Source organism: Oncorhynchus kisutch, linkage group LG27 (genome assembly GCF_002021735.2).
Source record: "Oncorhynchus kisutch isolate 150728-3 linkage group LG27, Okis_V2, whole genome shotgun sequence".
NCBI lineage: Eukaryota > Metazoa > Chordata > Actinopteri > Salmoniformes > Salmonidae > Oncorhynchus > Oncorhynchus kisutch.
Window position 1 is genome coordinate 27,058,905 of NC_034200.2, and position 15,121 is coordinate 27,074,025.

General features: G+C 45.6%; 1 pseudogene; it reads right to left on the reverse strand.

The window, feature by feature from the left end:
* The window catches only part of LOC109871560 (ephrin type-B receptor 1-B-like), a 263,743-nt pseudogene that overhangs the window by 36,545 nt on the left and 212,077 nt on the right, over window positions 1-15,121 (reverse strand).

The window sequence follows — 15,121 nt, forward strand, 5'->3', positions numbered from 1 at the left end:
ACTCGCCGACGACACCAATGTTTTAGGCCTGATAACCAACAGCGCCGAGTCAGCCTATAGGGAGGAGGAAAGTGAACTGGCATTGTGGTGCCAGGACAACAGCCTCTCCCTTAACTTCAGCAAAACAAAGGAGTTTGCTTGCCTTGCTTTAGGCAACTTTACAGTGTCAGTCAATGACCAAAGAGTGATAGGACCCTGGCTCAATCATGGTTAGCTTACACAGCCCTGAGAGATGAGTGTCAGTCAATGTTACTTAGAGCAGGAAAGGGATGACTTTTGCCCTCTACGTCGGATCAGGAAGGGGTGTATTTTTCCCTCAATGCTAGAACAGGTTGTTTTAGTACTCAGCATGATAGAACTGTGTGTGGTTCAATCACGGTTACAACTCTGAGAGGTGAGTGTCAAGCAATGTCATTTAGAAAGTGTAAAGGGATGTTTTAGCCCTCAATGTTCAATCAGAAGGGGTGTTTTTTTCCCTCTATAGTAAAACCCGAAGGACATGGAAGGGTTGGTTTTGCCCTTAATGTGGACTGTGTTTGTGATCGAACCAGGCTGAGTGTCAATCAAGGGTGTCAGTCAAGGTCATTTAGAACGTTGAGGGACTGTTTTGCCCTAAATGATAGAACACGATGGACAATTGATATGTGTTTTGTCCTATTTAACTAGGCAAGTCAGTTAAGAACAAATTCTTATTTACAATGGCGGCCTACCCCGGCCAAACCCTATCCCGGATGACACTGGGCTAGTTGTACGCAGCCCAATGGGAATCCCACGGCCGGTTGTGATACAGCCTGGAATCTAACCAGGGTCTGTAGTACATGGTGCTGTGGTAGTGAACTTACCTCTTCCTGTGCTGTAATGCTGTAACTTGTCGCTGTACACCGCCTCCTTTGTGTACGCCCGTTTCCTGAACACAAATCAGAGATAGAGAATGAAAAGTTTTATTTTGTGAAAAAAAACAACATAAAAACAACTTTAGGATGAAAGGAGGAGTCAGGAGGAATCATTAAATCTGTCTCGGAGTCTCACTAACCGAGGCCTGAAAGCGACCGGTCTGAAACTGAATCAGTGGCTTAGGGTTAGAGTTAGCTGCAGCGACAAATGAATTGTAATGAGAATGAGCTATTTTTTAATTAGAGATGTGATAACATCTCTGTAGCTTTTCATCTGTCTTCCTAACCCTCTCCTCTGCTCCTACAGTCATCAAACACCCTGTCGTGTCTGATAGGGCGCTGTGCTACTAACTGGTAGCATATGGCACGGCTGCAAATTCTAAATTCAACTTAAAGGTTTCTGAAGAGAGAGGGGGTGGGGGAAAGTAGCATGGTGCTGTAACACGCTTTTGAGAATAAAATTGGTTTGAGTCAGTTAACTCAGGTCAACTCAGCGTGAACACTTTGGTCCACATGTGAAATGGACGATTCATAGAGAAACTCATAATACAGATGTGGAACAGTTACAGAGCCTTCACAAAGTATTCACACCCCTTTACATATTCCACATTTTGAATTCAAAATGGATTAAATTTAGAAAGATTTGAACACTTATTGAAAATGAAATACAAAAATATTTAATTTATGTAAGTAGTCACACCCCTGAGTCGAAACATGTTAGAATCACCTTTGGCAGCGATTACAACTGTGAGTCTTTTTGGGTATGTCTCTAAGAGATTTGCACACCTGGATTGTACAATATTTGAAAATTATACTTTTTAAAAAATGATTCAAGCTCTGTCAAATTGGTTGTTGATCATTGCTAGACAGCCATTTTCAAGTCTTGCCAATATAGTTTCATGCCGATTTAAGCCAAAACTGTAACTAGACCACTCAGGAACCATCAATGTCTTCTTGGTGACCAACTCCAGTGTATATTTGGCCTTGTGTTTTAGGTTATTGTTCTGCTGAAAGGGGGATTTGTCTCTGAGTGTCTGTTGGAAACAAGACTGAACCAGGTTTTCATCTAGGATTATGCCTGTGCATAACTCTATTCCGTTTCTTTTTATTCCAAAAATCTCCCTTGTCCTTGCCAATGACAAGCATACCCATAACATGATGCAGCCACCACCATGCTTTTAAAAAATGTATTTAACCTTTATTTAACTAGGCAAGTCAGTTAAAAATGACGGCCTACACCGGCCAAACCTGGCGACACTGGGCCAATTGTGCACTGCCCTATGGGACTCCCAATCACGGCCAGTTGTGATACAGCCTGGATTCGAACCAGAGAGTCTGTAGTGACGCCTCTAGCACTGAAATGCTCCGAAATGAGGAGTGGTACTCAGTGATGTGTTGTGTTGGATTTTCCGCATACCTAGTGCTTTGTATTCAGGACATAACATAAAAAAAAATCTGTTTTCCTTTAGTGCCTTTTTGCAAACTGGATGCATTAGGTAGGCCGTCATTGTTGCAAACTGGATGCATTAGGTAGGCCGTCAATGTTGCCAACTGTAATGCATTAGGTAGGCTGTCAATGTTGCCAACTGTAATGCATTAGGTAGGCCGTCATTGTTGCCAACTGTAATGCATTAGGTAGGCCGTCAATGTTGCCAACTGTAATACATTAGGTAGGCCGTCATTGTTGCAAGCTGGATGCATTAGGTCGGCCATCAATGTTGCAAACTGTAATGCATTAGGTCGGCCATCAATGTTGCAAACTGTAATGCATTAGGTAGGCTGTCATTGTTGCAAACTGTAATGCATTAGGTAGGCTGTCATTGTTGCAAACTGTAATGCATTAGGTAGGCTGTCATTGTTGCCAACTGTAATGCATTAGGTAGGCTGTCATTGTTGCAAACTGTAATGCATTAGGTCGGCCATCAATGTTGCAAACTGTAATGCATTAGGTAGGCTGTCATTGTTGCAAACTGTAATGCATTGGGTAGGCTGTCATTGTTGCCAACTGTAATGCATTAGGTAGGCTGTCATTGTTGCCAACTGTAATGCATTGGGTAGGCTGTCATTGTTGCCAACTGTAATGCATTAGGTAGGCTGTCATTGTTGCCAACTGTAATGCATTAGGTAGGCTGTCATTGTTGCCAACTGTAATGCATTAGGGAGGCCGTCATTGTTGCCAACTGTAATGCATTAGGTAGGCTGTCATTGTTGCCAACTGTAATGCATTAGGTAGGCTGTCATTGTTGCCAACTGTAATGCATTAGGTAGGTCGTCATTGTTGCCAACTGTAATGCATTAGGTAGGCTGTCATTGTTGCCAACTGTAATGCATTAGGTAGGCTGTCATTTTTGCCAACTGTAATGCATTAGGTAGGCCGTCAATGTTGCCAACTGTAATGTATTAGGTAGGCTGTCATTGTTGCCAACTGTAATGCATTAGGTAGGCTGTCATTGTTGCAAACTGTAATGCATTAGGTAGGCTGTCATTGTTGCCAACTGTAATGCATTAGGTAGGCCGTCAATGTTGCCAACTGTAATGTATTAGGTAGGCTGTCATTGTTGCAAACTGTAATGCATTAGGTAGGCTGTCATTGCCAACTGTTAAATCCAAGATGGCGTAGCAGTAAGTCGTCCTTTCGTGTCGTGTCCCTGTATATTTTGTTTATATTTTGTTTATTTTTCGTTTTTTACATAGCTATCCCTTTAAAAACATTTTGCTAAACCTAAGCTTCCAAATACGCTGGATCTTCACAACTAGCCCCTGGCTAGCGTTTCCACCCACTTAGCTTGAAGCTAGCCCGGCCTGCGCTACCACCGTAGCATACTCCTGAGCTACAATACCCGGGCCCACGACCGGTCTATCGATGTCACCGCATGAAGAGGAATAAACAGACTCACCCCATCGCGACGTCCCCCAAAGGCTAACTCTCTAGCCCTCGCTATCTCCCTGCTTGCTAATTCGGCCTGCTAACTGCTAGCTTGTCCAGCTCCGGTCCGCTAACTGCTACCTTGTCTAGCCCGGGCCTACAAACTGTTAGCTTGTTAGCACAGGCCTGCTAACCGCCTGAATCGCCGCGTCCCAAACGCCCACCGGACCCATATTTACTTTCTATCTCTTTTGACTTTTAATTTGTTTATACCTTCCGGAAACCTGCCTCACCCAATGTGATACGGAATCGCTATTATTTTTTACTTATTTTTAGAACACACTCAAGAACCTCCAGAAGCTAACCAGCTAACTAGCTACAAGCTATTTAGTCATTGTTCGTTTTTTTTAACCTGGATAACACTCGCCAGGCCAGCTTCCCTTCCCCATCCACCGCTGCCCCCTGGACACTGATCTCTTGGCTACATAGCTGATGCACGCTGGACTGTCCATAAATCACGGTACTCGATTCTGCTTGTTTGTTTTATCTGTTGGCCCCGTTGCCTAGTCTACGCCATTTTACCTGCTGTTGTTGTGCTAGCTGATTAGCTGTTGTCTCACCTACTGTTTTAGCTAGCTTTCCCAATTCAACACCTGTGATTACTGTATGCCTCGCTGTATGTCTCTCTCAAATGTCAATATGCCTTGTATACTGTTGCTCAGGTTAGTTATCATTGTTTTAGTTCACAATGGAGCCCCTAGTTCCACTCTTCATACCCCTGATAACTCCTTTGTCCCACCTCCCACACATGCGGTGACCTCACCCATTACTACCAGCATGTCCAGAGATACAACCTCTCTCATCATCACCCAGTGCCTGGGCTTACCTCCGCTGTACCCGCACCCCACCATACCCCTGTCTGCGCATTATGCCCTGAATATATTCTACCATGCCCAGAAACCTGCTCCTCTTATTCTCTGTCCCCAACGCTCTAGGCGACCAGTTTTGATAGCCTTTAGCCGCACCCTCATACTACTCCTTCTCTGTTCCGCGGGTGATGTGGAGGTAAACCCAGGCCCTGCATGTCCCCAGGCACCCTCATTTGTTGACTTCTGTGTTCGAAAAAGCCTTGGTTTCATGCATGTCAACATCAGAAGCCTCCTCCCTAAGTTTGTCTTACTCACTGCTTTAGCACACTCTGCTAACCCTGATGTCCTTGCTGTGTCTGAATCCTGGCTCAGGAAGGCCACCAAAAATTCAGAGATTTCCATACCCAACTATAACATCTTCCGTCAAGATAGAACTGCCAAAGGGGGAGGAGTTGCAGTTTACTGCAGAGAGAGCCTGCAAAGTAATGTCATACTTTCCAGGTCCATACCCAAACAGTTCGAACTACTAATTTTGAAAATTACTCTCTCCAGAAATAAGTCTCTCACGGTTGCCGCCTGCTACCGACCCCCCTCAGCTCCCAGCTGTGCCCTGGACACCATTTGTGAATTGATCGCCCCCCATCTAGCTTCAGAGTTTGTTCTGTTAGGTGACCTAAACTGGGATATGCTTAACACCCCGCCAGTCCTACAATCTAAGCTAGATGCCCTCAATCTCACACAAATCATCAAGGAACCCACCAGGTACAACCCTAACTCTGTAAACAAGGGCACCCTCATAGACGTCATCCTGACCAACTGGCCCTCCAAATACACCTCCGCTGTCTTCAACCAGGATCTCAGCGATCACTGCCTCATTGCCTGTATCCGCTACGGAGCCGCAGTCAAACGACCACCCCTCATCACTGTCAAACGCTCCCTAAAACACTTCTGTGAGCAGGCCTTTCTAATCGACCTGGCCCGGGTATCCTGGAAGGACATTGACCTCATCCCGTCAGTTGAGGATGCCTGGTCATTCTTTAAAAGTAACTTCCTCACCATTTTAGATAAGCATGCTCCGTTCAAAAAATGCAGAACTAAGAACAGATACAGCCCTTGGTTCACCCCAGACCTGACTGCCCTCGACCAGCACAAAAACATCCTGTGGCGGACTGCAATAGCATCGAATAGTCCCCGTGATATGCAACTGTTCAGGGAAGTCCGGAACCAATACACGCAGTCAGTCAGGAAAGCTAAGGCCAGCTTCTTCAGGCAGAAGTTTGCATCCTGTAGCTCCAACTCCAAAAAGTTCTGGGACACTGTGAAGTCCATGGAGAACAAGAGCACCTCCTCCCAGCTGCCCACTGCACTGAGGCTAGGTAACACGGTCACCACTGATAAATCCATGATTATCGAAAACTTCAATAAGCATTTCTCAACGGCTGGCCATGCCTTCCGCCTGGCTACTTCAACCTCGGCCAACAGCTCCGCCCCCCCCCGCAGCTCCTCGCCCAAGCCTCTCCAGGTTCTCCTTTACCCAAATCCAGATAGCAGATGTTCTGAAAGAGCTGCAAAACCTGGACCCGTACAAATCAGCTGGGCTTGACAATCTGGACCCTCTATTTCTGAAACTATCTGCCACCATTGTCGCAACCCCTATTACCAGCCTGTTCAACCTCTCTTTCATCTCGTCTGAGATCCCCAAGGATTGGAAAGCTGCCGCAGTCATCCCCCTCTTCAAAGGGGGAGACACCCTGGACCCAAACTGTTACAGACCTATATCCATCCTGCCCTGCCTATCTAAGGTCTTCGAAAGCCAAGTCAACAAACAGGTCACTGACCATCTCGAATCCCACCGTACCTTCTCCGCTGTGCAATCTGGTTTCCGAGCCGGTCATGGGTGCACCTCAGCCACACTCAAGGTACTAAACGACATCATAACCGCCATCGATAAAAGACAGTACTGTGCAGCCGTCTTCATCGACCTTGCCAAGGCTTTCGACTCTGTCAATCACCATATTCTTATCGGCAGACTCAGTAGCCTCGGTTTTTCGGATGACTGCCTTGCCTGGTTCACCAATTACTTTGCAGACAGAGTTCAGTGTGTCAAATCGGAGGGCATGCTGTCCGGTCCTCTGGCAGTCTCTATGGGGGTGCCACAGGGTTCAATTCTCGGGCCGACTCTTTTCTCTGTGTATATCAATGATGTTGCTCTTGCTGCGGGCGATTCCCTGATCCACCTCTACGCAGACGACACCATTCTATATACTTTCGGCCCGTCTTTGGACACTGTGCTATCTAACCTCCAAACAAGCTTCAATGCCATACAACACTCCTTCCGTGGCCTCCAACTGCTCTTAAACGCTAGTAAAACCAAATGCATGCTTTTCAACCGGTCGCTGCCTGCACCTGCATGCCCGACTAGCATCACCACCCTGGATGGTTCCGACCTAGAATATGTGGACGTCTATAAGTACCTAGGTGTCTGGCTAGACTGCAAACTCTCCTTCCAGACTCATATCAAACATCTCCAATCGAAAATCAAATCAAGAGTCGGCTTTCTATTCCGCAACAAAGCCTCCTTCACTCAAGCCGCCAAGCTTACCCTAGTAAAACTGACTATCCTACCGATCCTCGACTTCGGCGATGTCATCTACAAAATGGCTTCCAACACTCTACTCAGCAAACTGGATGCAGTCTATCACAGTGCCATCCGTTTTGTCACTAAAGCACCTTATACCACCCACCACTGCGACTTGTATGCTCTAGTCGGCTGGCCCTCGCTACATATTCGTCGCCAGACCCACTGGCTCCAGGTCATCTACAAGTCTATGCTAGGTAAAGCTCCGCCTTATCTCAGCTCACTGGTCACGATGGCAACACCCATCCGTAGCACGCGCTCCAGCAGGTGTATCTCACTGATCATCCCTAAAGCCAACACCTCATTTGGCCGCCTTTCGTTCCAGTACTCTGCTGCCTGTGACTGGAACGAATTGCAAAAATCGCTGAAGTTGGAGACTTTTATCTCCCTCACCAACTTCAAACATCAGCTATCTGAGCAGCTAACCGATCGCTGCAGCTGTACATAGTCTATTGGTAAATAGCCCACCCTTTTCACCTACCTCATCCCCATACTGTTTTTATTTATTTACTTTTCTGCTCTTCTGCACACCAATATCTCCACCTGTACATGACCATCTGATCTTTTATCACTCCAGTGTTAATCTGCAAAATTGTAATTATTTGCCTACCTCCTCATGCCTTTTGCACACATTGTATATAGACCCCCCCTTTGTTTTCTACTGTGTTATTGACTTGTTAATTGTTTACTCCATGTGTAACTCTTTGTTGTATGCTCACACTGCTATGCTTTATCTTGGCCAGGTCGCAGTTGCAAATGAGAACTTGTTCTCAACTAGCCTACCTGGTTAAATAAAGGTGAAATAAAAATAAAATAAATAAAATTGTTGCCAACTGTAATGCATTAGGTAGGCTGTCATTGTTGCCAACTGTAATGCATTAGGTAGGCCGTCAATGTTGCCAACTGTAATGCATTAGGTAGGCTGTCATTGTTGCCAACTGTAATGCATTAGGTAGGCTGTCATTGTTGCCAACTGTAATGCATTAGGTAGGCTGTCATTGTTGCCAACTGTAATGCATTAGGTAGGCTGTCATTGTTGCCAACTGTAATGCATTAGGTAGGCTGTCATTGTTGCCAACTGTAATGCATTAGGTAGGCTGTCATTGTTGCCAACTGTAATGCATTAGGTAGGCTGTCATTGTTGCCAACTGTAATGCATTAGGTAGGCTGTCATTGTTGCCAACTGTAATGCATTAGGTAGGCTGTCATTGTTGCCAACTGTAATGCATTAGGTAGGCTGTCATTGTTGCCAACTGTAATGCATTAGGTAGGCTGTCATTGTTGCAAACTGTAATGCATTAGGTAGGCCGTCATTGTTGCCAACTGTAATGCATTGGGTAGGCTGTCATTGTTGCAAACTGTAATGCATTAGGTAGGCCGTCATTGTTGCCAACTGTAATGCATTGGGTAGGCTGTCATTGTTGCCAACTGTAATGCATTGGGTAGGCTGTCATTGTTGCCAACTGTAATGCATTAGGTAGGCTGTCATTGTTGCCAACTGTAATGCATTAGGGAGGCCGTCATTGTTGCCAACTGTAATGCATTAGGTAGGCTGTCATTGTTGCCAACTGTAATGCATTAGGTAGGCTGTCATTGTTGCCAACTGTAATGCATTAGGTAGGTCGTCATTGTTGCCAACTGTAATGCATTAGGTAGGCTGTCATTGTTGCCAACTGTAATGCATTAGGTAGGCTGTCATTTTTGCCAACTGTAATGCATTAGGTAGGCCGTCAATGTTGCCAACTGTAATGTATTAGGTAGGCTGTCATTGTTGCCAACTGTAATGCATTAGGTAGGCTGTCATTGTTGCAAACTGTAATGCATTAGGTAGGCTGTCATTGTTGCCAACTGTAATGCATTAGGTAGGCCGTCAATGTTGCCAACTGTAATGTATTAGGTAGGCTGTCATTGTTGCAAACTGTAATGCATTAGGTAGGCTGTCATTGTTGCCAACTGTAATGCATTAGGTAGGCTGTCATTGTTGCCAACTGTAATGCATTAGGTAGGCCGTCAATGTTGCCAACTGTAATGCATTAGGTAGGCTGTCATTGTTGCCAACTGTAATGCATTAGGTAGGCTGTCATTGTTGCCAACTGTAATGCATTAGGTAGGCTGTCATTGTTGCCAACTGTAATGCATTAGGTAGGCTGTCATTGTTGCCAACTGTAATGCATTAGGTAGGCTGTCATTGTTGCCAACTGTAATGCATTAGGTAGGCTGTCATTGTTGCCAACTGTAATGCATTAGGTAGGCTGTCATTGTTGCCAACTGTAATGCATTAGGTAGGCTGTCATTGTTGCCAACTGTAATGCATTAGGTAGGCTGTCATTGTTGCCAACTGTAATGCATTAGGTAGGCTGTCATTGTTGCCAACTGTAATGCATTAGGTAGGCTGTCATTGTTGCAAACTGTAATGCATTAGGTAGGCCGTCATTGTTGCCAACTGTAATGCATTGGGTAGGCTGTCATTGTTGCAAACTGTAATGCATTAGGTAGGCCGTCATTGTTGCCAACTGTAATGCATTGGGTAGGCTGTCATTGTTGCCAACTGTAATGCATTGGGTAGGCTGTCATTGTTGCCAACTGTAATGCATTAGGTAGGCTGTCATTGTTGCCAACTGTAATGCATTAGGTAGGCCATCATTGTTGCCAACTGTAATGCATTAGGTAGGCCGTCATTGTTGCCAACTGTAATGCATTAGGTAGGCCGTCATTGTTGCCAACTGTAATGCATTAGGTAGGCTGTCATTGTTGCCAACTGTAATGCATTGGGTAGGCCGTCATTGTTGCCAACTGTAATGCATTAGGTAGGCTGTCATTGTTGCAAACTGTAATGCATTAGGTAGGCCGTCATTGTTGCCAACTGTAATGCATTAGGTAGGCTGTCATTGTTGCAAACTGTAATGCATTAGGTAGGCCGTCATTGTTGCCAACTGTAATGCATTAGGTAGGCCGTCATTGTTGCCAACTGTAATGCATTAGGTAGGCTGTCATTGTTGCCAACTGTAATGCATTGGGTAGGCCGTCATTGTTGCCAACTGTAATGCATTAGGTAGGCCGTCATTGTTGCCAACTGTAATGCATTGGGTAGGCTGTCATTGTTGCCAACTGTAATGCATTGGGTAGGCCGTCATTGTTGCCAACTGTAATGCATTAGGTAGGCCGTCATTGTTGCCAACTGTAATGCATTAGGTAGGCTGTCATTGTTGCCAACTGTAATGCATTGGGTAGGCCGTCATTGTTGCCAACTGTAATGCATTGGGTAGGCTGTCATTGTTGCCAACTGTAATGCATTAGGTAGGCCGTCATTGTTGCCAACTGTAATGTATTAGGTAGGCCGTCATTGTTGCCAACTGTAATGCATTAGGTAGGCTGTCATTGTTGCCAACTGTAATGCATTAGGTAGGCCGTAATTGTTGCCGTAATGTTAAATACAAATTTGTTCTTACAGTTTTTTACAATCGCTAACAAGCGTTTACCTATACTTGAGATACTTTTTCTAAACTCATAACACACATATGTCACTCAATTAGCCAAATAGTACATTTTCTGCTCAAATGGGGGGAGGGGGGAGGAAAGGGGGGAGGAAAGGGGGGAGGAAAGGTGAGTAGGGGGGAGGAAAGGTGAGTAAGGGGGGAGGAAAGGTGAGTAAGGGGGGGGGAAGGTGAGTAAGGGGGCAGGAAAGGTGAGTAGGGGGGAGGAAAGGTGAGGTGGGGGAGGAAAGGTGAGTAAGGGGGAGGAAAGGTGAGTAGGGGGAGGAAAGGTGAGTAAGGGGGAGGAAAGGTGAGTAGGGGGAGGAAAGATGAGTAAGGGGGAGGAAAGGTGAGTAGGGGGGAGGAAAGGTGAGTAGGCGGGAGGAAAGGTGAGTAAGGAGGGAGGAAAGGTAAGTAGGGGGGAGGAAAGGGGAGTAAAGGGGAGGAAAGGTGAGTAGAGGGGAGGAAAGGTGAGTAGAGGGGAGGACAAGGGAAACCATTCTTGGATGGGCTGCAAACCAGTTTGTGATTCCATGTGATTGGTGGAATGCTACATTGTCCCATGCAATCACAAATATCCTCATGTCTTTTCCCAGTGGCTCCCTTTCTGCTTCTGGCACCAGTTGTTGGTGGAGGTCATCTAAAACCAAAAGAAGGCGCTCAGTGTTGTAGGAACCAATCTGACATTTCTGCAGGACCAAACCAGCACTCGAGGCTGCAGCACAAATTGTGATATTTGCTCCTCTCTGACCCGGCACATCAACTGTGTCCCTATTTCTGATGACGTTTCTTCCCCACCAATGTGTTTTGCCAGGTTAAACCCTGCCTCGTCTACATAAATGATTTCATGTGGGGTCTGATTAGCCTCCAACTCCATGACTCTCAAACGAAATCTAACACAGTATGCATACATGCTTTTTAGTATGTCCTACTGTATGTACTGTAACCCATGATTACATGTAGAGTAGCATAGTGTAAAACTCACTATAGAGCAAGTCATATTGAATAGACCCGCTCACTGTTCCTTTCAAAAAAGAAACTGAAAGGTACTGAGAGAAACTGAGAGAAACTGATTGCGTCCTTTAGAGGAACAAAAATACAACATATGTATTTGCAAAGGGTCTGCTGGCCTACAGGTACTGTGCGACTTTACAGTAACCTGTTGGTTTGCTGAAAATTCTGGATAATGGTAGCCACGGTTGACCATCTGAGATTAGGTTGGACTCTTTCACCAGTATCTCTCAGTGATAGACCCTGGTTTATCACATGGTCTATGATGGTGGCTCTTATTTCATCAATGACAGCAGCTCTTACTCTCCTTTGAACACCACCACACATTCTTACTCATCTCCCCCTACCTCCCTTTCTCCCTTGTACTGGTCCAACTACTCCCCTGCCTGGTCCAGCTACTCCTCTGCCTGGTCCAGCTACTCCTCTCCCTGGTCCAGCTACTCCTCTGCCTGGTCTAGCTACTCCTCTGCCTGGTCCAGCTACTCCTCTCCCTGGTCCAGCTACTCTTCTCCCTGGTCCAGCTACTTCTCTCCCTGGTCCAACTACTCCTCTGCCTGGTCCAGCTACTCCTCTGCCTGGTCCAGCTACTCCTCTGCCTGGTCCAGCTACTCCTCTCCCTGGTCCACCTACTCCTCTCCCTGGTCCACCTACTCCTCTCCCTGGTCCAGCTATTCATCTCCCTGGTCCAACTATTCATCTCACTGGTCCAACTATTCCTCACCCTGGTCCAGCTATTCCTCTCCCTGGTCCAGCTATTCCTCTCCCTGGTCCAGCTATTCCTCTCCCTGGTCCAGCTATTCCTCTCCCTGGTCCAGCTATTCCTCTCCCTGGTCCAGCTATTCCTCTCCCTGGTCCAGCTATTCCTCTCCCTGGTCCAGCTATTCCTCTCCCTGGTCCAGGTATTCCTCTCCCTGGTCCAGCTATTCCTCTCCCTGGTCCAGCTATTCCTCTCCCTGGTCCAGATATTGTTTTCTCTCTCTGCTCCTCTGTGTTGTTCTGTATCCACACTGAACAAAATCAATCCAAAGAGTCCCCTTTGTACTGTGTATGTCCATGTAATTGAAAGAACTTCAACACCTTGCTATGTCTCTGATTAAGATTGGAATAAGCTGTGGTTGGTCTATTTTACACAATTTACAGTAAATCAGCTATTTCTCAATGTTTCAATGATCTGTTCATTCAAAAATGCTAATCAGCTGTTTCAATATAGATTTTGAGCGTCTGTTGTTGCAGAAGTCGAGGCTTTATACTATATTTAAGGTTTTGAACATTAGGTCTTCTTTTCTGGCTGTGTGCAAGCATTTGTAAATAAGACAAGAAAGATCCATCATTTTGGTATTGGGTAAGATTGTACGTAAAGAAAATGTAAGCATTTTAGCAACTAAATTGACTGCATATTAACTGTAACTAACTTGCCTAGTTAAATAAAGAATAAATAAAAATTACATTAAATGTAGAATATTTTTTATTCTGTACAGGCTTCCTTCTTTTCCCTCTCCAAAGTGTAATCAACTGAGGGACCTTACAGATAATTGTAAGTGTGGGGCACTTGGGGTGGTAAGGTAGCCTAGTGGTTAGAGCGTTGGACTAGTAACCGGAAGGTTGCAAGTTCAAACCCCTGAGCTGACAAGGTACAAATCTGTCATTCTGCCCCTGAACAGGCAGTTAACCCACTGTTCCCAGGCCGTCATTGAAAATAAGAATTTGTTCTTAACTGACTTGCCTGGTTAAATAAAGGTAAAATAAATATTAAATAAACAGAGATGAGGTAGTCATTAAAAAATCATGTTAAACAATATTATTGCACACAGAGTGAGTACATGCAAGGCTATAAGACAACAACATGTGGAACAAGTCAAGGGGTGTGAATACTTTCTGAAGGAACTGTGTTTCTTTTTCACTGTGATTACCTTCTGCTGGCCATGTGTCTAGGTATGTATGTGAAAAGCCTACAGACAGGCTCCTGCCTGTCTGTCTGTGTCTGCTAACGGTTAGGTTAGGTAAGGTGTGTGTGTGTGTGTGAGGCACACCCGTTGGACCATAAACACAGCCATGGTGGACATGTTGACCGTACAGTACCTGCTGCAGACGATGGAGATGGCTACTAGAGAGACGATGAACACCAATCCTGCTGCAGCCGAGCCAGCAATCAGAGGAAGCTGCTCCCTCAACTCTGATTTATAGTCATCTACATAGACAGAGAGAAAATGTGTGAGAGAGAGAGAGAGAGAGAGAGAGAGAGAGAGAGAGAGAGAGAGAGAGAGAGAGAGAGAGAAATGATCAATAGAAAGTGAGAGAAAGTATTTCAGTGTTTCTGTTGCCATAACTAATCTCCCTGTCACAGTCTGACAGACACAAAAGAGCACCTTGGAATTTCTACTAGGGGTGTTCAAACACAAGCTGCTCTTCGACAGTCAAAAATACAGCTAAACATTAGCAACGAAGTGAGGAAGAATGTCACAAGTTCAGAGGGTAGCCTAAATAACTTCTAAAGACACACTAAACTGCCTCAGTCCTGTCTCATGACCTTTAGCACGATTTAGCATGCTGCAGGCAAACTGACAGCAATGGGGAAAAAGGAGAAGAAAGAAGAAGTCTTTTGAGCGGTGATATAGTAGCTTAAATATCAACAAAATAATAAGCTAGTACTCATAGCACACTTGATAGTTTGAATTATAGGCCTACTATTTTTTTCCCCTGTAAAGGGTGAGTGTGCTATTTCTTTGTGAAGCTGTATTCAGTCTCCTAAACTCAGACAGGTGAAAATGGTGATTGGCTTGAAGAATCAGAAATCAACTGTCTGAGTGCTATAGCTGGCAGTAAATAACAGCACATTACAATCAGTCAGGTATCAACACCTGACTGTGGAGAATAGGACTCCTCACTGACAAGCTATAACCATACACACCTTACTGATGAAAGGCCAATCATCTCCTCCTCATTGCACCTGTCAATCAAATGGTTTTGGGAGGGGTTGTGGGGGAGGGGGGGGGCAGTTGAGGGGTGTGGGGCTGAAGAGACCTGGGGGATTTGTGTAAAAATGTGATGACAGACAGAGGAGAGGGATTGTCAACTGTGAGAGGAGAGTAAAGGAAGAGGGAGAAGAGTCAGAGGGGAGGGAGGGAGGGAGGGAGGGAGGGAGGGAGGGAAGGAAGGAAGGAAGGAAGGAAGGAAGGAAGGAAGGAAGGAAGGAAGGAAGGAAGGAAGGAAGGAAGGAAGGAAGGAAGGAAGGAAGGAAGGAAGGAAGGAAGGAAGGAAGGGAGGGAGGGAGGGAGGGAGGGAGGGAGGGAGGGAGGGAGGGAGGGAGGGAGGGAGGGATAGTTGGAAGATGGACATAGGATGGGGAAGGCAGGGATGAAGGGTAAGGAGGG